Source organism: Anomaloglossus baeobatrachus, chromosome 6 (genome assembly GCF_048569485.1).
Source record: "Anomaloglossus baeobatrachus isolate aAnoBae1 chromosome 6, aAnoBae1.hap1, whole genome shotgun sequence".
NCBI classification, from domain to species: Eukaryota; Metazoa; Chordata; class Amphibia; order Anura; family Aromobatidae; genus Anomaloglossus; species Anomaloglossus baeobatrachus.
The window spans coordinates 341,451,972-341,476,017 of NC_134358.1; positions in this window are offsets into that span (position 1 = coordinate 341,451,972).

Genomic DNA, 24,046 nt, shown 5'->3' on the forward strand with positions numbered 1-24,046 from the left:
GGTACGATGTTGTTTGTCGTTCATGCAGCACCACACATCGCTGTGTGTGACACCGCAGGAACGACAAACATCTCCTTACCTGCCTCCACAGACAATGCGGAAGGAAGGAGGTGGGCGGGATGTTATGCTCCGCTCATCTCCGCCCCTCCGCTTCTATTGGCCGGCAGCTTAGTGACGTCACGGTGACGTCACTGTGCCGCTGTTAAAAATAGGATTGACGTATATTATGCTTAGCCAGTATATAATGATTGAAGAGAAATAGAGGTGCAAACCATATGTGGGTTTATTCAATAAAGGTTAAAAATCATTACAGATAAGTATGCTTGGCTTAGTTAGAATTGAGTTAAGAGAGAAAAAGATAAAGAGTCCATCATCTTACATAGCTGTGATGTCACGGCAGGCAGTCTTCCATCTGGTTGAGAATGGTCGGCATTCTAAACTCTATGAAGTATGGTCCAGCTTAAATACATTTCACCACACCCTCCTTTCCTCACTTGTGTCTTTACATGGCTTTAAACGTCTTCAAAAACCCAATATAACTCATTCTCATTTTTAACCCATAAATTAAGTCATTGTGTCACGTGGCCCTAAATCTGAAAACGTATTGTTCCTGCGCAGAACTTGTTTTCCAAAACCAGGCTGGTTGACCTTTGACCTAAAGAATGTATAGAAGCGCTTTGAGGCTAGTTGACCTTTGGCCTAATGTAATGCATATACATTCTCTATGCCTAATTTCAGATGTTCTGCTAAGAAACCAGATGAATATAGCACTGAGTTGTCAGCTAGCTTTGATTTATCTTGTCAGATGTTTAGCTAGAAGCTCCTCAACTCACACACGCTCTAATGGCCTATCTATACTTACAAACTAATGGCCTGTAAGTAGAGTTATATTATGAGGAAAAATATTCATAATAACTCATTATTTTACAATCCCCCCTTTTTAAGATTTGAGGAATCCCATGGAAACCCTAACTCATTCGTGTCATCATTCGTGTCACATGCATTCTGTTTGAAGATTCTAGACCAACATCTGACTTGACAAACCAATCTAAAGCTTTCTGTCAAACAGTCATAGTCTTACGTCTTAACATTTCTCTAAGAATAGTATCTTCCTTCTTCATCTCTATTTTTATATTGTGATACATCTTCTGAATTCTACACATCACAAAAACTTGATAAATAATGCACATCAAAACTAATAAAAATATGATTATAATGGGGTTAAATAAAACATTTCCTACCGCTGTCTGGATTGATGACTGAGACCAGGTATGTACTGACTTCCCAAAACTTTTCCACCAAGATCTACCTGACATTACGGTAACCTCATGTTCAATATCGTTCAACTCACCTTGTGCATGCCTGAATATAATTTCTGCTTCTTTTAACTGTTTTGTTAATAAATCTAACAAACCCTTCTTTATTTCACTTGTCCACATATCCCAAGAGAAATCATTAATTTGTGATAAATTGAATTGTATTGGAAATGTCGTTATGTTTCTCTTTTCTATAGAAGTGAGATATTAAAATTTCCTTCCTTCTTTGAAAGAGATCTTACATTTCCTTCTATACAATACAATCCCATAGGTAGATTTGATTTATGTACACAAGTAGAATAAAAAGCAGAAACCGCTTCTGTCACAGACATGACCTGGAAACAAATCTTATTTGGACTTACTGGAGTCACCAGATCATGTAGTGTCTGTACAGTTTCTATTCTGGCATGACAAGAGGAATGATTATGGAAACAAGAATGATAGATCACCTTATCCTGTCCAGGTAAAAACATCACCTTAGAAACAAAATGTAAACATTAAGAAATGTCTAATTGTTCAGTGTTCACTCCATCAAACGCAAAATCTGTGTACTGCAGTTGATAGAACATTTGTTGTGTGTTACTCACAGGTATCCCCAAAACTGTTACAGGAACAATAGTCCCTTCTCTTCCGATCACCGGGATTAGCGATGTGCCAACACAAATGTTTTGTTCACATCCTAACCACTTATTTACCCACAAATCCATATGATTCAATGCAAAATTATACTCTGCAGGTAAATTTCGCAGTATTCCCAGTGGAGTAATTCCACTCTGTAAAGCTTGAGCAATCATTTTCAGATTGGTGGAATACTCGATCTGTATCTCCAGGCATGCTTTAGCTACTTGCGTTTCCTGAGTACTTTCCACGAGAGCTAGTGTAGCATCCTGTAGATGTGACACGGAAGACCCTAGTACAGCAGCTGTATTCATACCCATCTTTTCAAGGAGTTGATTCAAACTTTTCTGAATCTTTACTCCTTTTCCTCCAATAAAACCAATATTATCCAAATCTGACTTAAGTGTCTGTATATTTATGGCGTTAGTCAGACTTCCCACTGTCCCTATTCCTCCCAGAATTCCTTCTAACACTCCCCTCTTACTTCTAGTCTGAGTTGTTCTTCTCCCAAACCATTGTTCTATCCCCATCTCCATGTTAGTGAGATGTGATTTACACTCAGGAAACCTGGTAGAGATTTTTCAATGAGACATATTGAAAGTCCATACCATTGTCATAAATTCTCCATCCCTTAATAAAAACTTAGACTGAAACTGATTGATTTGGAAAGGAGTAGATGGCATGAATCTTGTGTCTGTGCATGCATTATCTGCTGCTGACCAAATATTCACACTAACATATTTACATTGTCTGTAATGTGTCCTTGTTACAACGCAACACTGGTAAATTCCAGAGTCCTTAGAAGATGGATTTTCTATGGAAAAAAATAAAATTATCATCCATTCATCTGATATTACCAATCTGACCTCTGTGAATGACATTAGTTGGACTATTTAAAAAACTTCCCAAAAATGATGAATTTGTGGTCCATGTCAACAGAGACTCAGAAGGCAATTTCAACCTTGTACTGCATTTTAACATTATAGGGGGATGTATTTTCTTTATTATGTACTGTCTGTGGTGAAACCCTTATTTCTGGAACTATAGTGTTAGTAACGGTAAACACTACAGATACCTGAACTTGTACAGGTTCCCGTGTTATCTGGAAATTCCATGTTTTTACCCAATCTTTATCTCCTACTGTAATGGAGAGTAATGAAGGATCCAGAATTTTTCCAAAAACCTGAGTTTTTAACAAAATTTCTGTTTTGGATCTTCCAAACTTTCCCCTAGCAATCATATCATTTGTAATATCACCGGACCATACAGCAGGTTCATCACTTCTGATCTCTATGTTGCAGTATAGTACATCAGTAGAACATTCCCATGTACCTGTCTTATTATTGTGTACATATTCTCCTTGTAATTGTGTGAATTTAGTTTTAGGTCCTGCAATAGCATGTAATATTATGTCTGTCGTGTATGAAATGTAATTCAATGCAACATTTTGTTCCATATCCCATGCAGATATTTCCTGTTATCTCCACAGAATCATCCGTGATGTTCTCTGTCAGTAAGTTCAGTGACTTTGATCCTCTTGGTCTTCGTGAATGTTGAATCTCTCTGGTCCGCTCATTCACATCATTGGTGATTGTTCCTTGATGTAACATGTCTTCCTTGTAGACAACGACTGAAATAAAGCAAAGCAGCAGGAAAGTCGTTCCCATCACATAGAAGCTGTTCTTGAGCTTGGAAAAATGTTCTTTTTCCAGAAGGCTTGAGGTCATCTTTCCTTCAAAGTCTTTAGTTTTCTTATTCCATTTCTTATCAGAATCCATTTCTTCCTGTAAAGAAATGCAGTATCATTATTTTGTTAGAAACAGTTTGCATTGATCAATGTGAACCCACACTTTTTGCTGTCTGCGGGTATTTTTTACCACATTAGATGCTCGTTGCACAAGAATCATGACTTGTCCCATAGTCTCAAGGACTTCAAAAGGACCTTCCCAATTACACTCCCATGGACCACTCTTGTGAAAGGTTTTAATCATCACTAGAGCACCTTTCTTGAATTTTGACTCATAGGGTGGCTCCATTTTCTGCATTCTCGATGCCGCATATGGCAGAATCGCTTACAGGTTCTCCTGTAGCGATCTCAACCATTGGGACCTTGAGATGGCATCTTTTTGTGGAGTGGATAAAAATGGCTCATGAGGAAACCACAATGGCACTTTTCTTCCCGTCATCAACTCATTGAACCTCTTATACTCATCAGTATGAAGGGTGCTTTGTCAACCCAGGTGTTACCTTTATCCAAAAGCATCTTTGCAATTCTGGATTTGATTGTTCTATTCATTCTTCCACAATTCCCGCAGATTGTGGATGATAGGGGACATGAAATTGTTGTCGTGCCCCTAGAATAGCACACGCAGTTTGCATGATTTTACCTGTGAAATGGCTTCCTCGATCGGAGGTAATCATCCTTGGGATCCCCCAAGTACAAAAGACATGTTGTACCAATTCCCTTGCTTTGGACAAAACATCATCTTTCCTAACAGGTAATATTTCTACCCATTTTGAGAACACATCTACCACTATCAATGCATACCTGAGACCATGTTTAACTGAGGGTAAAGGACCAATGTAGTCTATTTGTAATGTAGACCATGGACCATCTGCAGGTGCGATTCGTAGAAGTGGTGGCTTCTGCCCTTTAGGTCTTGGATTTATGTGGGCACAAATGAGACATGATTAGTACAACACTTTGAACTGTTTTGTCCATTTTTTCCAATAAAATTTCTCTTTGAGAATGACTAACAATTTCTGTTGGCCCAAGTGACCTAAACGCTCATGGTTGTATGTGAATTCTACCTGTAGATGTTTTGGTACAACGGGACGCAATTCTCCATTTGAATTGTGACACAAAACCCCATTTTCACAGATAAAAGGAGGCTTTGGATCATCCTGAGAAGTAACAAGAGAAGGATCTTTTCTCTGTTCTTCTGCAAATGAAGGTATGTACGTATCTGCTCTTTGAACCGCTGAAATCTCAAAAGGTAAGAAGTCAAACACTTCCTCGCCAGTCAGGGCAGCTTCTTTGGCTAGAGCATCTGTGGTTGCATTTCTTACAGATAACTCATCATCAGATTTTTTTATGTGCAGCGACTTTCACTATAGAAAACCTATTTGGGGCCCTTGATGCTATTTCAAAAATTGTTTTTAGAGTGTCGCTGTGCACCAAGGTCTTGTTGGAAGAATCCACATAACCTCTTCTCTCCCAGATAGGCAGATAATCGGTTAGGGACCTGACAACATAGCAGCTATCACTGTAAATTACCATTGGAATCTGGTCATCAGCTTCATTCAGCTGTAGGACCATTCTTACCGCTTCTATCTCTGCCCTTGGAGCTGAGAAATGAGTTGGTAATTTGTGCTTTACCACTTGTCCTCTCTTGGAATAGAAAATTCCATATCCTGTGTAAAAATGTCCTAGAAAAAATCTAGAACTGTCTACAAACACAGGTTCATCTGTGTCTTCCGACTGTCGTCTGAAGAGAGATGGACTTGGTTCTTGGAACATTTGTAGGCAATCATGGGTTTGTCCTTCATATTGCATCAATTAAGGACATATTTGGCCTTATAATCTACTTCAATTTGATTTGGAGATAATGAGAGCAACCAATGGGCAAATCTCTGATGTGACACACCTGGGATATTTTTCTCAAAGAGAAGCTTTAGTGTGGAATGTGGCATTTGGAGAATAACCTTTTGGAACCCGATTATGTGTTGGGTTATTTTTATCGCGAAATACACTCCCACCAGGTGTCTTGCGCACACCTCAAACCCCCTCTCAACAGGTGAGAGAAGCTTAGAGAAGTAACCCAAGATTCTCCATTCCCCCCTTTGCAGCTGCAGCAAAACCACAGAGATGCTTTTCTCTGAAGTGTGTGCTTGGAGCGCAAAAGGTGCGTCCTTTTCTACCATACTTAATGCAGCTGCGTGTTGTAGATCATGTTTCAATTGTGTGAAGGCTTTATCCTGTTCGACACCCCAGGGACCAAAATAATCATCATTATCACCTTTTAAAAGATCATACAAAAGGTCTGGCTTTGTCAGCAAAATTTTCAATGAAATCCCTTGAATGATTTACAAGTCTTAAAAAAGGTCTTAGTGCCTTGTGTGATGTCGGAATTGGAAGGGATGCTATTGCCTCCATTCTGTCCTGTAGGAGTCGCCTTTTACCTGGACTTAGCAGTACTCCTAAGAATCTGACCTCAGTCTGCATCAGCTTGACCTTTTTGGTATTCAGTTTCAATCCTGCATCATGCAGAAGCTCAAACAACTCTGCCAGTAGAGACACGTGCAAATCCTCATCCTTTGTACACAGCAAAATGTCATCCACATACTGCAATATACATTCCGGACAAGAAAATTTCGACAAAACGTTTGCTAGCACCTAATGAAAAATGCTTGGCGACATATGTGCCCCCTGAGGAAGCCTACAACACACGTATTGTTGATCCAGATGATTAAACGCAAGCTTATACTGACAACTTTTCTCAATCGGTATACTGAAAAAACCATTACTGATATCCAATACTGAGAAATACTTTGCCTTTGCATTCAATCTCGACATCATGTCATGTGTATCAGCTACAATCGGTGCAACATTGGGAGTAAACGTATTGAACATTCGTAAGTCCAATATCATCCGATAGCTACCATCACTTTTCAGAACACACCACAATGGATTGTTACAAACAGAATTTGCCTTACGTATGACACCTTGATCCAACAATTCCTGAATAATTTTAGACATCGGAGCAACTGACTCTGGAGGCAACTTATACTGACGCTGTGGAGTGGGATCCCACCCTTATATTTTAACTACCACGTACTTCATAGTTCCTACTTGATTCCTGTACTGAGCCCATAGAGATGGAGACCTTTGTACTATCTCAGTGAATACTTCATTACCACCAGTTTCAGGCCACAAATGATCTGGTGACACTACATCGTTCAAACAAATGGTTCCGACATGACTATATTCATTTGGATCAATAACTACCGCCTTACAACCGTTAGAGTCTTTCCAAATTGTTTTGTTACCTAAATCAATAATCCAGCCATGCTTTTCCATACAATCAGTGCCAATTATGTTATCAGTATCCTGACAACACCAAATATCCATTTTTGTTTTCAAAGAACCAGGTATTTCCAAAGAAACTTCCTGCGCTAAAGTTACCTTTGTTCCATTTTTGCCACTGAAACCAACAATTGTACATACAGGGGAATCTGGCTTTAAATGTAAATCAACATTTGTTACGCTCAATTGCGCACCTGTATCAAGGAGAAACGTTACTTCCTGACCTTCAAGATGTACCTTTAAAAATGGTCGACCACAGCTGTCCATTGAAATTTGAGTGACAAATTCCAGTGGATGAAGCCTGGGGACCCGCTTTGCCAGTCATAAAAAGATGGAGAGGGGAGTAGAGCAGCGGGTGTCTTGTTCCTTCCAGCCAACTCCTTTATGGTCATTTCCCTAATCTGTTTGGTCAGTGGTGCATATGGTGACTTGTTATTCCTGTAGTCAGTATGAGTGGGTGTGTATGAAGGTGGAGGCGCTGAAGATGGGGGAGGTTCACTAGATATGTTTGGCATCAGTCCATTTTCTTTACCCAACTTTTCCTCAGCTCCTGCCCTTAGGAATTTCTTACATTCCCACTTATGGTGACCAGGCAGTCCACAGAAGAAGCCGTGAATATTGCTTTTTCTGTTTGCTCCCCCTGAATTCTTGTTCTTAGAATTCAGTATGGGTCTCTTGTTCTTGTTATTTTGCTTTTCCTGTGATACTGATTTGTCATTTGTCTCCTCTATCATGGCTATTTTTGACTTTACCTGATTTTGCGTCATTCGTCTCCGTATTCTATCAATAAATGACATGGCCTCCTGTCCATCCTAGAAGCAATTTCGAATTAAGCAGGGTCCAAATATTTAAATTTTTTAACAAAAGCCTTGACCATGGAAGTCGGTTCTTGATCAGATCCGATTTCCATTACCATTCGGTACCCTTGTTTGAATTTGACTAAGAAGACAAAAGGATCCTCCTGTATGTGTTTTAAGATTTTCTAAAATCTCAACTGTTGGGGTACACTCTCCTGTTGTGAATAAAATTAACTGTTTCAGCCTATCTTCCTTTGTATCATGGATCAGGTCATTGTGTTCGTCTGTCCTAGGTGTGGCTTGTAACCTTTTTGTCATGTGGGAGGGAAGCCATACCCTAAATATTTTGTTTCTTTGATCGTCAGTCAGATTGTATTTATCTGAGTTCGATTCAAAAATGTCCGCATTATGGAAGGCGTCCATTTTATCATCATATTTGGGTATGTCTTTAACCTTCGTCCGGCTGAATAGGTACAATTGTAACTATTCCCTTTTTAAATTGCAATTATTTTTTTTTTTTTGAAAAGCCGTAGAGGGCTGAAATTTCGTGACATCTCAGCAGTTTTGGTCCAGAATATATTGGCCAAATTTCAATAAAATATCTCCACCCCCTTCCGAGATAAGGGGTCGAGAAATGTTGGCAAAATTATGCAGCCTGACAAAGGTGAATGATTTTCATTAATTGGTCATGGATTTTAATATTACGACGGGCTGCTTTTACATGTAATTTCTTTTTTCGCATCTCCTCCTCGTTCAGCTTGTCCTCCACAGTAGTATTTAACTGTTCGGGAATATCTGAACCTGAGGCAGGTGATGCTGAGGCATCCCTCTTATTTTGTCTTGTATTGGCAGACACATGTTTTATATCTTTACGTAATTTTGATATCAAGTCTGCTCTAACTTCCAATTGATCTTCCAGATGTTCAATGTGTTCAGCCAATATTGAACAATTTGGACAATCTGTTGTTTCTGCATCTGCTATGTGTGTGTCCGTTGTATTGGATGTGTCTGTCACCATGCAGATGGTGTGTGTTGGTTGTGCGCCACTGACCATGGAGTTGTAAGTATAAACCATGCCTAATACATTCTGTATCTTTTTACAGTAAAAAACTTATCTAACTTAGTATTCTCAATTTCACATTGCCGATACAGATTTGACCATAATTGTGCATCACTATGCTTATGATCAAATGTATACTCCACATTACTTTTCTTAGCATAATCATGCATAAAATCCATTTCTCACACAATATTTATTATATATATATATATATATATATATATATATATATATATATATATATGCAGATGTCCTGGAATGGGTCCAACCGTCTATGGGTTGATGGTCCTCGGTGTCCTAGAGGGATTATCCTGGGAATCTCCTGGATTGATGGTCCTGGATGGGTCCTCAGATATCCGTTAGGCACGACACATACGACCTCCTTGCAGTCTTTACGTCAATCCTCTTCTAAGGTTCCGTTTTATTTAGACACAGTGTAGTCTTTTCCTGCAGTCTTTTGGACAGATACGTCACTATTCACCACCCGGCCCCCCTTTGTGGACAAAAGGTCAGGGAAAGCGTAACAAAATTAAAAGTCCCGTAGCAAGAACTAGCGTGGAAGTGACTACGCACCTGTGCCTGTCAATCAATCAGGCTGAGCTCGCCAAATATGTTAAAAATAGGATTGACGTATATTATGCTTAGCCAGTATATAATGATTGAAGAGAAATAGAGGTGCAAACCATATGTGGGTTTATTCAATAAAGGTTAAAAATCATTACAGATAAGTATGCTTGGCTTAGTTAGAATTGAGTTAAGAGAGAAAAAGATAAAGAGTCCATCATCTTACATAGCTGTGATGTCACGGCAGGCAGTCTTCCATCTGGTTGAGAATGGTCGGCATTCTAAACTCTATGAAGTGTGGTCCAGCTTAAATACATTTCACCACACCCTCCTTTCCTCACTTGTGTCTTTACATGGCTTTAAACATGTCTTCAAAAACCCAATATAACTCATTCTCATTTTTAGCCCATACATTAAGTCATTGTGTCACATGGTCCTAAATCTGCAAACGTAGTGTCCCTGCGCAGAACTTGTTTTCCAAAACCAGGCTAGTTGACCTTTGACCTAAAGAATGTATAGAAGCGCTTTGAGGCTAGTTGACCTTTGGCCTAATGTAATGCATATACATTCTCTATGCTTAATTTCAGACGTTCTGCTAAGAAACCAGATGAATATAGCACTGAGTTGTCAGCTAGCTTTGATTCATCTTGTCAGATGTTTAGCTAGAAGCTCCTCAACTCACACACGCTCTAATGGCCTATCTATACTTACAAACTAATGGCCTGTAAGTAGAGTTATATTATGAGGAGAAATATTCATAATAACTCATTTTACAGACGCCCAACGCACCTCCCCCTTGAAGGAGATATTGTTCGGCGGTCACAGCGACGTGGCCTACCAGGTATGTGCATGTGAAGCTGCCATAGCGATAATGTTCGCTACGGCAGCAATCACCACATATCGCATGTGCGAGACAGGGGCGGGTGCTATCGCGCTCGACATCGCTGTGACGGGGTATGCAACAGAGCAGTGAGGGACGCCAGGCCAAGGAACAATCCAAAGGGCTTTATTGGAACCACAAAGATAAAGCAGCAAACATAAATATAAATCCTTCAAATCTGCAAGGAGTCCACAACAAAAAAAAACAAAAGATCCAGGGGCACCGCCTGGTATTCCGATGCCAGGGGAATTAGGACAATGGTCCTTATATGAGTTCCTTGAGTCCAACAGGTGAACAACAAAACACAATCCCACGTGGCCGCGGATCTCCAGTCTGTAACAGTCCACACACACAGACCCCAGGATCCAGCCTCAGCTATAGATCCTGATCCTTCTCCAGCCGAGCTCCAACTAACTGCTCTAACATGTTCTTCTCTCCTGGGATCAGCCTCTTAGGTGGGCACATCTCCCCCTGGCCATTTGATGCATGAATGGACTTTAGACTGCTGGCTCTGTTCTGTTTACCAAGTTGTAGATTGGAGAAGTCCCATGCTGAGAAGAACAATATATATATGCAACCCCCACCAAATCAATGACAATAGCTACTGCTGAAGCCTGATTGCAATATGATACAGGCTGGGGGGAAGGTATGGTCACTTACATCCCAAGACATAGTATTACAGCAAATACAGTGAGAAGGTAAAATACATCATGACAATCGCTACCAATTGCTAGCGATGTCGCAGCGTGTTAAGCCCACCTTAGGAGCTGAGTGCTACAGTGCATTTCTGACCATTGAACAATCAAAAAATCATCCAGATATATTTAGTATCTATTGTTCTCGAAAATGGGCCATCATTTCAGGTTTTGTATCATGGGAAGAGCTATTAGATATTTTGTATACGCTGAATGAATTGGCACAAGGTAATATGAATCTCTCAAATCCATTACCAGCTTGTAGCAATCTGGAAAAATGAGTTTTATGGCTGTTCTTATTGATTCCTTCTTGAAGGAACAATGAATAAAAAAAGGTTTAGTCTTTTGAAATTGATAATCGTCCTGAAGGTTCCATCCCTTTAATTTTTTTTTATAAAAAAAAAGGGGAATATAATCCTTTGCCCTCCTCATCTTTGGAAACCTCTACAAGCACTTCCTTCTGGACTAGATTCAGAACTTCCTTCCTCCACGCAAAGTTGGTTTTCTTGTGGTCTACTGCCAGACGACGTTATTAGAGATCCTTGGGAGGTAGAGTTTGCGCTTAAATATAGGGGAGATATAATTTTCTATCTTTTTGAATATCTATATGGAATAGGGAGCAGCAGGAAATATGTGCAGACCTTAATTTAGATGTCTGAATAACGAAATGTATTTTTCACGGGCATCTCTATTGTGAATATATGTGGGCGGATACAAAACGATGTGGTGGAGCGCAAAATGCGTTCCAGTACATGTCATTTCCATATCCGTGATGTCCGCTGGCACTCCCTGATGACGTATCTATTGAGACAGTGGAAGAATCACAGATACTGTCTGTGAAGCGCATGGTGCGTTCCATTGGACGCAACTTCCGCCTACGTCAGATCCGAAAAGAAAGCGGTGGTTGGGACCGATATTGTGAAGGCAGACTGTGGCCAGCCATCTGTACCCTATTGTGGGAGCCCCTGAAGAACCCCGGCGGGATTTTGAGCCGGGGGGAAATGCGTTGGGCGATTAGCTACTGAGCTAATTTTCTTTTGACTGCCAGCGCTCTGGCTGGATTGGGGTAACCTAGCGACCTTGCTTAAGCCTGCGTTAAAGCGAAGTAGTATTATATCTAGCACAAAACTAGTCTCTATTAGATTGCAGTTACGTCCCCTGCTGTGATTTGGCTCGTAGTGGGGTGTACTGTTTATTTATTTATCTCCAAACTTTTTATTTGCATATTTTGCACGGTAATGCTATAATATGTGTTTTGTTATACAGGAGTCATGTCACTGCTATGTACACACTGCGGTGTGAGATGACATTTTTCCAGCCTTGGAGTTATGAGTGCAATGTTCACATATGACCACTCAGTGTGATTATCTATACAATTTTGGACCTAAATAATTGGTTTAGTCTGTCTTTTCTTTATTTATAGGTTGTATATATCATATGGAGTGGAATGTGTTATGATCCGGAACCATGGAAGATCACCATAAATCATTGGCAAAAGGTGACAAGAGCATTGATAACTAATCTGGCCGCCATCCCCTTACTAACCATCAACACTAGAAGTAGCTGAGGGGTGAACTAACATCCTATGCACCGCGAACCCACTCGAAGAACTAGCTATCCTAAAAGGAAGGAAAGATGAATAACGCTCTGCCTCAGAAAATAGACCGGCAAGGTATAGCAAGCCCCCCACATTAAAAGACTGCGGTGATATAGGAAAACACAATACACAGATGATAGGATTAGCAAAGGTGAGGCCCCACTGACTAAATAGGACAGGATAGGAAAGGGGCTGATGGTGGCCAGAGAAAAACCCAGAAAAATCAAAAAACCTGATAGTACAAAAAGCCCTCAGATCGCTAGATCTGAACTCCGTCCTATACCAAGCATTCTTGTTATACCAATGAACAGAAAGCAGGAATCATTACAAATTCAAGAAGCAACAAACACATGGACATATAGGAGCAATACTCCAAACATAGCTGCAGGGAGCTTCCCAGCTAAGCAACTGCGGGGGAAAATTCCTGCATGCAAATAAACTGACAATAACCACAGTAAATGACAAACCCAGAAAAGAGCAAAGAACAAAACAACATAAGAAAGAACCAAGCACTTATCTGGGGTAGATGTGGTCTGGAACAAGATGAGAAGGCTGGTAAACTGAAGTACAAATGACAAGCGGCTCAGACTGCTAGCAGACCAAGGTTTAAATAGGCAGAGAGTTAGCAATGGAAACGCCCATTGCTCCAGCACACCTGGTCTCTGTCCAAACCATTCCTGGCCACAAAAGGGAGCCTCACAGCAGCAAAAGCAAAACTGACATTCACAACAGGAATGTTTACATATGAATAAATACTGTGATCAATTATATGCATAGCACTTTAAGGCTCTAGTAATTGCATAGCACTAGTACACTTTATAATCTATATCAGTGGATATTATAGTCTTCCAAGGCATTTAGTACGTTATAAAGATTTGGAGTTTGTAACATAATCAAATACGTGAGCCATTTGATAGTTTTGTGGGTCCATACCTTTCCCTATTTTCTTTAAAAGATATATCGATACTGTCATTCGAAAATTAGTGCTTTTGACAGTACGGAAATTATGGATTGATCTGTAGTGCAGTAAACGGTAATTTTCTGCACTCCTGTATTCCCAGACTAGCTGTACTTTAGCACAGTGCAGGGACAGGAGGGTGAGCCGACAGTGAGCGGGGGGCACCTATTTCGTTCACTTAGGGTGCGGACCTCCGCGACAAGGCAGGGGAATTTATAGGGTATTTGCCCAAACCCCGTTCTGCACTACAGCACCTTATGTTTTTTTTTATCTATTTGTGTCATGTTTGTTATGTGTGGGGAATTCACATTTTAACCATATTTAATAAAAGTTGTTTTAAGGGTTTTTCTTTATGGTGTTCCAATTTAATTACCCCTTAATGATAATCTCTACGTTTTTTTTCCCAGTTCACTGCCGCAAAAGTCAAGGACATTATTTTGCATTTCTCTTCCTTTGGAGGGAAACCTCTCTGGGTTGTCGAGTCAAGTATAAGACCAAGAAAGGTTTGCACTTTTGACGGTTGTAAAAATGACTTCTCCAGATCCAACAGCCATCCCAAATCTGCCAAGAATGTCCTGACTCTAAAGGGTGCTTTACACGCTGTGATATCAGTAACAATATATCGTCGGGGTCACGTCGGTAGTGACGCACATCCGGCGCCGTTACTGACATCGAAGCGTGTAACACCAATGAGCGACGATCAACGTGCACAAAAACGTAAAAAATCGTTGCTCGTTGACACGTCGCTCATTTCCTTAATATCGCTGCTGCGACAGGTACGATGTTGTTCCTCGTTCCTGTGGTAGCACACATCGCTATGTGTGACACCGCAGGAGCGAGGAACATCGCCTTACCTGCGTCCACCGGCAATGCGGAAGGAAGAAGATGGGTGGGATGTTACGTCCCGCTCATCTCCGCCCCTCCGCTTCTATTGGACGCCTGTGTGACGTCGCTGTGACGCCGCACAAACCGCCTCCTTAGAAAGGAGGCGGTTCGCTGGCCAGAGGGACATCGCAGGGCAGGTAAGTCCATGTGATGGGGACTAACGAGGTTGTGCGCCACGGGCAGCGATTTGCCCATGTCCCACAACAGACGGGGGCGGGCACGCTCGCTTGCGATCTCGCTAGCGAGATCGCAGTGTATAAAGTACCCTTAAGGAGCTGGGTGTTGCAGTGCATTTCTGACCATTGAACAATCAAAAAATCATCCAGATATATTCAGTGTCTACTGTTCTCGAAAATGGGCCATCATTTCAGGTTTTGTCTCATGGGAAGAGCTATTAGATATTTTTTATGCACTGAATGAATTGGCACATGGTAATATGCATCTCTCAAATCAATTACCACCTTGTAGTAATCTGGAAAAAGGAGTTCTTATTGATTCCCTCTTGAAGGAACAATTAATAAAAAAATGGTTTAGTCTTTTGAAATTGATAATAGTCCTGAAGGTTCCATCCCTTTTTTTTTTTCTTTGTGAAAGAGGGGAATAGAACCTTTTGCCCTCCTCATCTTTGGAAATCTCTACAAGGACTTCCTTCTGGACTAGATTCAGAACTTCCTTCCTCAAGGCAAAGTTGGTTTTCTTGTGATTTACTGACAGACGACGTTATTAGAGACCCTTGGGAGGTAGAGTGACACTCCAGCTTCAGGCCGTCTTTTATTATATTTCGTATCCAGCTGCTGGATATAATTCTTTCCCAGGCCGGAAGAAGGGAGGAGAGCCTCCTTCCCACCTGGATTATGGCATCATTGGGAGATCTTTTCCCTTCGGAGGAGGGATCCCCAAACAAATCCAGGATTCCTTCTGTTCTTATCTCCCCAACTGTCCTGACACTTGGGAGACTCTTCCAACCATTCCAACGAAAGGTCTTACTCCCGAACGTTATACATAAGGGTAAGGCTGCACATCAAACATAGATAATAGTATAATGCCATAAGCATACTGAAAAATATTGAAGCATACAATGAAAAATGCCACTTGCTAACTTGAAAGTGTGAATAATGAAATGCATACCTGTTACGAACCGGCGCCGCCATAGCCGCAAGCAGCCTGCTGCGGTTCCTGTTGCGCCCAGGCGGCGGCTGCCGTTCTTGGCCGTGCCTCGGGTCGTCCAGTTGGCTGTTCCTTCCACCACGTCTAAGTGTGGAGAGGCGGCTAGTGCGCATGCGTGCGCCGATTTACCCCAGCCAGAGTTTAAGCCCGGTGTTTTGCCTAGTGAGCATGCTCAGCCTGTTTGTGTTATGTCTGAGACTAAGTCCTCAGTTCAGGCTACTGAGCATGCTCCCACAATTAACCCTAACAGCCTCTTTGCACAGGTACTTGGACTTCGTGCTGTGTCTAAGTTCTGGGATGTGCCTAGTGAGCATGCTCAAACTGATAGTCTGCTTTCTAAGCCTGTGGCTCAGGCTACTGAGCATGCTCAGGCACTTAGTGCATCAGAGGCTAGGTCCGGTAAGGACCTCACTGAGCATGTCCGTGAGGTGGCAGGCTCTGATAGGGCAGAGGGTGTCAGGTGTCCTGATGATGTGGCAACTCCGGACTGGCTCGCAGAGGCCCGCCCCTATGATCTGGCACCTCAGTATTGGTCGTCAGACTGGTGAAGTGTTTGGGGCGTGGCTGCCATGAGGTCATCAATGACGTGGCGGTTCCGGATAGGTCGCATGTGACGTCACTGATGACATGGCACTCTGCTATTGGACCTTGGTGGTTCAACCCTGGGTTTGGGGCGGACCCAGGTTATAAAAGGGGCTGGAGACAACATGGAGGTGCGCAGTCTTCACTTTTGCTCAGTCAGAGCACACCTCCATGTTAGAGCCTCATTGCGGCATAAGCCTATGTTGGGAAGCGGTAGGTAGGGTTAGGCGAACGGTGCCTGTCACGCCAAGATTTGTGGCTCGGCACATCAGGGTCAGGCGCCGTGCTTCCCTCCTGCCGTTCCAGTCTTGCTATAGCAGCCCAGTGGCGTTAACTGGGCTGCGGCTGCTGTGCTTCCTTTCCGATTGTGCTCCCTACGCACACGGACAACGCACCTGCTGCGCCACCTGTCCGATTGTGCCCCCTACGCACACGGACAACGCACCTGCTGCGCCACCTGTCCGATTGTGCCCCCTACGCACACGGACAACGCACCTGCTGCGCCACCTGTCCGGTTGTGCCCCCTACACGCACGGACAGCGTACCCTAGGACCCCTGTGGAGTTAACAGGGTGTTCCTTATCCTCCTCGGCTTCCCGGTCAACGCTACTGGTGTACCCATCTGGCCTGACGTGTCCTACACACACGTGGCCAGTCGAGAGGTGGCCAGAAACGCTAATCGGAGGACCGCTCGGCCTGACGTGTCCTACACACGTGGCCGACAGGGCGCTTTTGTGGCGGTCTTCCGGTTGACGCTACCTGGTTACCACCCGGCCTGACGTGTTTCCTGCACACGTGGTTGGTGTAGCGCTAGGTGCACCAAAACGCTAATCGGGTTGTCGTCCGGTCTGACGTGTCCCAACACACGTGACCGGTTCCCAGAGTTCCTGGGTTATCTCAGAGCCATCCAGCTCTATAGTCTCCGCCTAATCCTCAGGTGCCAGCAGCTCCTTTGTCATCTGGAGCACGGTGGGCCCCGACTGGCGATTAGGATATATACCCCCTGGTCCTAATCTGCCGGTCCCCCCATAAAAATACCTGCCATGAATATTCGGAAAAAGGAGATATTTAGCAATCGCATTGATCAATGTAACTGAGCCCCAAAACTTCGTCAAGGTATATCTCTATATTGGGGTCCCTAGCTCTATGACCCTAACTGTCATTGCAATTAAAAACTGCTGTGTGTGGAGAGGGGTAACCAAGGACTTGCTTATATAGGAGATGGAAAAAACATGGCCAAAAGGGGCGGAGCTGTGTTCGCATTCAGAAAAAAAAACCCCTTCATATTACTAAATGGGATAACTGAAGTGAGCACTAGTATATATTATGAGTGCATGCAAAAAAAAAACAACACATAATACATAAGGTTAAGGCTGCACATCAAACATAGATAATAGTATAATGCCATAAGCATACTGAAAAATATTGAAGCATACAATGAAAAATGCCACTTGCTAACTTGAAAGTGTAAATAATGAAATGCATACCTGCCATGAAAATTAGGAAAAAGGATATATTTAGCAATATGTAACTAAGAATACCTAAGTCTTTAAAGGGCAGGTAGATCTTTCAAAGATTTTATCCAGAACAAGGAAGCCTCCTCCTCAAACAGATATTTCCTCTTCAAAGAGGAGGTCAATGAGGCCTTCCTATCAGGTCTCTTACACTGCTCACTAATGAGTTATCTACCTTTATTGTCAATCAGAAATGTATGGGTTTTCTTTTCTTTTCTTCCAGGAAACCAAACAATGTCCTCAACCCCAATTCTGGGCATTTTGTCTCTACTAGCTCTACTAGCCCCGTCGTCGCTCTTACTGCCTTAATCACATGGTTAATATCTCTCACAGGGATTACCTCCCACTTAGTTTTCAGAGACGATGAAGAGCAAGTGGAGAATAAGGATCCGTAATCGGAATAGTCTCCCATCCCAAGAGATTTCTTTGAATTTAACAACTGTTTAGGCCTACTTTTCTCTTTCTTTGCACCTGACTGCTCCATGATTCTAATAGTGTCTTTAACCACTGATCCATTGATTGATCTTAGATTTAATGCAAAATTAGGGGCCTCCTCACAGATTGTTTTTTAAATTTTTTAATGTTTAAATACAAGACGTATACATCTCCTTTTGCCTGTTGGATGGCAAAAGGGATTCACAAAGTGCACATTCCCTATTTTTATTCTTTGCTACCTTTTTCCTAGGCCTCTCCTATTGGAAAACACAACAAATAAAGGGGACCCATTAGCAAGAGAATTATACTGAAGATAACTCACCACCTGTGGTAACTCAAATATACCAGATCTGGAGGCTGGATTAAGTCACAGGGTTGTTCCCTGCCTGGAGTCTCTGGACCTCTGGCTGGTCTTACTGCTACTCATTCATATTGCACTCTCATAGGTAGAGTAGAAGTAAGGAAAAACTGAACAAAATTCGTTCTTTGCAAAATTTGTATATTTTTATTCTGAAGTTTAAGACGTGACGACGTTTCGGCCCAATTAAAGGCCTTTCTCACGCCTAGTCACTAGGATGAAAGAAGAAATGATAATCAATATTTTACAAAATGATACATAATTTACATATATACAAGTAAAACAAAAATTAAAATAAAAATTAAAGTAACCCATATTAGAGGTATGGCGTAAAACATGGCTACAACGGTACATAATATAGGCAAAGCATAATCGATTATTTCTTCTAATCTGTACGTACAAGAAAAAAGGGGGGTAATGGTCTAGTATGGAGAAAACAGTAAGAAAAAGTAGCATTAGCATACCTTGATAATGGAAGGTACAATCTCAATAGAGATTTTTTTCTTTTTTTTCTCTAGAAGATCTGCAGATGCAGGGATATAAGTGAAAAAGGAAGTCCACCCAAAAATTGCCTGACTAGGAGTCACAGGGAGAAATCTCTGTAGATAGATGGTATACATACATGTGATTGTGATGTACATATTTCAAAATAAAAGGATTTAGGTATTTGATTAGGTACCTGTTTTGTACACGTGGATTGTATAGAGGAAGAAACACGTCCTTTAAGGTAGGTATGATAGCTAGAGGGAAGTTTCATGGAAGACTGCACCTTTGTGGATATAGAGTGAGTTACAAGCAGAGCAAATTATGTATAGGTTCTATGTATATTGTTAATACCTTATATTTGTAGAGAGTGTACGGGCCAGTATTAACTATCTTTAGCTATCGCACAGTGAGGAGTGTATTCATCTGAAACAATAGTAACAATGCACGCCGTTATACAGGTATATAATGTGATGCAGGCATTATTGCAGGTACACTACTTCTGCATGACCATGAAATACCAAGGCAATTGCCTAGTGCTGAGATTGGGCAGAGCACATATCGTACATGTAGTGCAGGAAAACCACAATACCTGTATACTGCTTGTATGGGGTTCAGTTCAATAAGGGTGGCTTACAGGGATATTCTATAAGATAAACAATAGGGCATGAGGAGGGTTATAAAAATACTCTTGGAGTGAGGCACCCAGAGTGTTACTGACATACCTTAACCGCCGCCTTCCCAATTTATGGCTCTGTGCGATATCCAGCAGGGTTTGCAGGCTATTTAACGCTGCAACCCGGAAATGCCGGGCGCCGTCCGTGCATGCGCAGTACGGTTATGTGTAAGTATTAGGTTATATAAGGTACCGTCGGATCTTGAATAGAAGCGCCCGCGCATGCGCAGTGCGGTGTGCAATGGACTTAGATGAAAAAAGAGGGGACAAGGCTGCTCTAGGAGTATGTTAACCCCATAAGTGTATGAATCGGGCTGCTAATGATTAAGATCAGGTACAGGGAGGAAGGAGAAACGTATGTATTGTAAGATTGGTTAGATAAGGATGGAGAACATATTTTTGAGTCAGGGGAGAAGAGGGAAAGACATACTGAAGGGCTTATTAAGGTTCATAGTATCATAGTATCATAGTTTTTAAGGTTGAAGGGAGACTCTAAGTCCATCTAGTTCAACCCGTAGCCTAACATGTTGATCCAGAGGAAGGCAAAAAAAACCCCAATGTGGCAAACAACTTCCAATGGGGAAAAAATTTCCTTCCTGACTCCACATCCGGCAATCAGACTAGTTCCCTGGATCAATACCCTATCATAAAATCTAATATACATAACTGGTAATATTAAATTTTTCAAGAAAGGCATCCAGGCTCTGCTTAAATGTTAGTAGTGAATCACTCATTACAACATCATGCGGCAGAGAGTTCCATAGTCTCACTGCTCGTACAGTAAAGAATCCTCGTCTGTGATTATGATTAAACCTTCTTTCCTCAAGACGTAGCGGATGCCCCCGTGTTCCAGTCACAGGCCTAGGTGTAAAAAGATCTTTGTAAAGGTCTCTGTACTGTCCCCTCATATATTTATACATTGTGATTAGATCCCCCCTAAGCCTTCGTTTTTCCAAACTAAATAACCCCAAGTTTAATAACCTGTCTTGGTATTGCAGCCCACCCATTCCTCTAATAATCTTGGTGGCTCTTCTCTGCACCCTCTCCAGTTCAGCTATGTCCTTCTTATATATCGGTGACCAGAATTGTACACAGTATTCTAAGTGCGGTCGCACTAGTGACTTGTACAGAGGTAGAACTATATTTTTTTCATGAACACTTATACCTCTTTTAATACATCCCATTATTTTATTAGCCCTGGCAGCAGCTGCCTGACACTGTCCACTAAAGTGAAGTTTACCATCCACCCATACACCCAAGTCTTTTTCTGTGTCTGTTTTACCCAGTGTTCTACAATTAAGTACATAATCATAAATGTTATTTTCTCTACCCAAGTGCATGACCTTACATTTATCTACATTAAACTTCAATTGCCACTTCTCAGCCCAATCCTCCAATTTACATAAATCTCCCTGTAATATAAAATTATCCTCCTCTGTATTGATTACCCTGCAGAGTTTAGTATCATCTGCAAATATTGAAATTCTACTCCGCATGCCCCCAACAAGGTCATTTATAAATATGTTGAAAAGAAGCGGGCCCAATACTGACCCCTGTGGTACCCCACTATGAACTGAGACCCAGTCCGAGTACGTACCATTAATAACCACCCTTTGTTTCCTATCACTGAGCCAGTTTTTAACCCAGTTACACATATTTTCCCCTATCCCCATTATTCTCATTTTATGTACCAACCTTTTGTGTGGCACCGTATCAAAAGCTTTTGAAAAGTCCATATACACAACATCCACTGCATTTCCCTGGTCCAGGCTTGAACTTACCTCTTCATAGAAGCTGATCAAATTAGTTTGACAGGATCGATCCCTCATAAACCCATGTTGATAGTCTGGGCAGGGCCATGTTGACATGCAAATGTGGAACAGCATGTTGCCGCCCTGCTGGGCTGTACAGTACGAGGAGTCCCCGCCCCCTTCCCTGCACCCTCCCACACATTCCCCCGCACCTCTTTTACTCTCCAGTAACCTCCCCCTGCACTGCTGTGGGGTCCGTGACCTGGGGGAGGGGCCTAGCGGCGGCTGCCGTGGTGTCAGCGCCAGCACCAGGCCCCCTGCCCAGGATCGCACATTCAAATGTACCGGCATCGCAGATCACAGATGCCGTTACATTTGAAAGTGCTGATGAGAAGCAGCGCAGCGCTGCTTCTCATAACTGTCCCTCCCGCTGTCTGTGCTCTCTTCAGCACAGCGGTGACGTCACTACTGTGCTGATATGTCCAGAGCACAGACAGCTCGCGAACGTGCAGGAGCGGCGGGGACCGAGGACGGGTGAGTATGCACTCCCTACATGTGTTCCCTATGGGGGGGGGTGCGCAGAGCCATATGTGTGCGTGTGCAGAGCCATATGTGTGCGTGTGCAGAGCCATATGTGTGCGTGTGCAGAGCCATATGTGTGCAGAGCCATATGTGTGCGGTGCAGAGCCATATGTGTGGTGCAGAGCCATATGTGTGCATGTGCGGTGCAGAGCCATATGTGTGCGTGTGCGGTACAGAGCCATATGTGTGCGTGTGCGGTGCAGAGCCATATGTGTGCGTGTGCGGTGCAGAGCCATATGTGTGCGTGTGCGGTGCAGAGCCATATGTGTGCGTGTGCGGTGCAGAGCCATATGTGTGCGTTTGCGGTACAGAGCCATATGTGTGCGTGTGCGGTACAGAGCTATATGTGTGCGGTACAGAGCCATATGTGTGCGGTGCAGAGCATACGTGTGCGGTGCAGAGCCATATGTGTGCGTGTGTGGTGCAGAGCCCGATGTGGGGCTGTTATTTGCAATGCTGTAGTGATACCAGGTCAGGTGCTGGGGAAGAATACTGACAGGGAATGTGTGTGCAGGGGGCGGGCAGAGGGCGAGGCTAGACACTGGGGTGGGTGGTGACAGCTCTGACTGAGGTTTTGCACAGGAAGTGGTCATGTTTGCTGGATCTGAATGTAAACAAGAGCTGCAGAGAATAAAGGGATAATTCAAGAGGAACAAAAGTTATAAAACAAAAAATAACAATGTAGGTGTGATTTATATGACAATACAGCACAGATAAACTCAAAAATTTTTGTTAAGCTAATGTCGGACAACTCCTTTAACCAAGAGAGATTATTTATTCTGGAGGAACAAAAAATATATACAATTAGTTATAGAGGCCAGTACATTTCTCTGTTGAGGCCTTTGGGGGTTAGTGTTTGCAACTTATGAATCCATTAGCTCTCCCTCCGTTTGAGTAGCTCAATATGGTTGCTACCCCGTCTGGGTCTATGTACCTTCTCGATCACTTGATAGCGTAATTGTGCTATCGTGTGCTTAGCTTCATTGAAGTGGTGGGGAATGGGTAACCATAGTTTGCCACACCCAATGGTGGATTTGTGGCTGGCTATGCGATCGCCAACGTGTTGGATGGTTTCACCATTGTAAAGAAGGCCACAAGGACACTTAATGAGGTATACGACAAATTTGCTCTCACAAGTAAAGTACTCTTTAATGTAATAACTCTTCCCGGACCTTGGATGGGTGAAATGATCACCTTTTATTACGTTGGAGCAAGAAGGGCAGTTTAAACAAGGGAAGGTGCCGATGCATTTTGCTGCTAGGAAGGTTTGTGTGTCAGATCTTTTGTCACTGCCGATGTCAGCTCTAATTAAAGAGTCTTTTATGTTTTTAGGTGTTTTTTTGCACATTAAGGGAGGGAGTACAAAGGTTCCTATTTGTGGATAGGCTTTTTTCAGCAATGGCCAGTGACGGGTAATGATGTTGTAGATTTTGGGCATTGAGGGGTGATAGGTGTGAACGAACGGCAATCTCTCGGATGTTATGTTTTTTTCTAAAGGGGTGGTGGTTAATGCCATCTCTTTTTCTGTTTTTAATAATGTATTGGGATAGTTCCGTTCACGGAATCTATCTGACATTTCATCTAGCCTTTGTCTGGTAGTTACATCGGACACTATCCTAGTGACACGTTTAAATTGAGACCTAGGGAGGCTGTTTTTAGTCGACTTTGGATGACAGCTACTATACAGTAACATACAGTTGCGGTCTGTTGGTTTTCGATATAAATCTGACGAGAGATTGCCAGAACTAACTTTACTTATGCAGGTGTCCAGAAAGTTAATATTGTCAGGGTGGTGATTAAGTGAGAATTTGAGTTCTGGCCATATAGAGTTAATGTGTTTATCAAAGGTCACAAGGCTGTCAAGATCGCCAAGCCAGATGCAGAACACATCATCTATGTAACGGACCCACAGATGGGCGAGCTCGTCAAAGGATGGGTAGGAGTATATGAAGCGTCCTTCAAAATAATCCATAAAAAAATTAGCATAGGCCGGGGCTACATTAGAGCCCATCGCGGTCCCATGTGTCTGTACATAATAGTCAT